Source organism: Penaeus monodon, chromosome 33 (genome assembly GCF_015228065.2).
Source record: "Penaeus monodon isolate SGIC_2016 chromosome 33, NSTDA_Pmon_1, whole genome shotgun sequence".
In the NCBI taxonomy this organism is placed as follows: domain Eukaryota; kingdom Metazoa; phylum Arthropoda; class Malacostraca; order Decapoda; family Penaeidae; genus Penaeus; species Penaeus monodon.
Genome location: NC_051418.1, coordinates 21,336,610 through 21,337,053, shown reverse-complemented (window position 1 = coordinate 21,337,053; position 444 = coordinate 21,336,610).

The window sequence follows — 444 nt, the reverse complement described above, 5'->3', positions numbered from 1 at the left end:
GGAAGTATCGACAGCGAATGAAGAAAATTTGGGATGAAATAGGAATATTTCCTGTCACTGAGCAAAGATTGACAGATCAAGCCAGGCAAATTCGGGTGAACAAGTGGCTGACAGACATAGGAATTGAGGAAATTGAAAGAAGATGTGGAGACAGTCATGAAGAAGAAACTGGTGATAGTACCAACAATGTAGAAGGAAGAGAAAACGAACAAGCTGCACAAAGAAATGTTATTGAACGACAGCATGTAATGGAAATTCAAGTTAATATTGATCAGGAATGCACATGGGAGAGTAGTATGCGACAAAATGGTGAACAGCAGGAAGAGGCCCTGGAAGAAAGAGAAGGGACCAGAGTGTTTGCAGAAGACGATGATAGTGTGGTCAGAAGAGCGTGTGATGAAGAGGAAAAAGAGTTGATAAGAAAAGTATTGAATGAGATCAGAA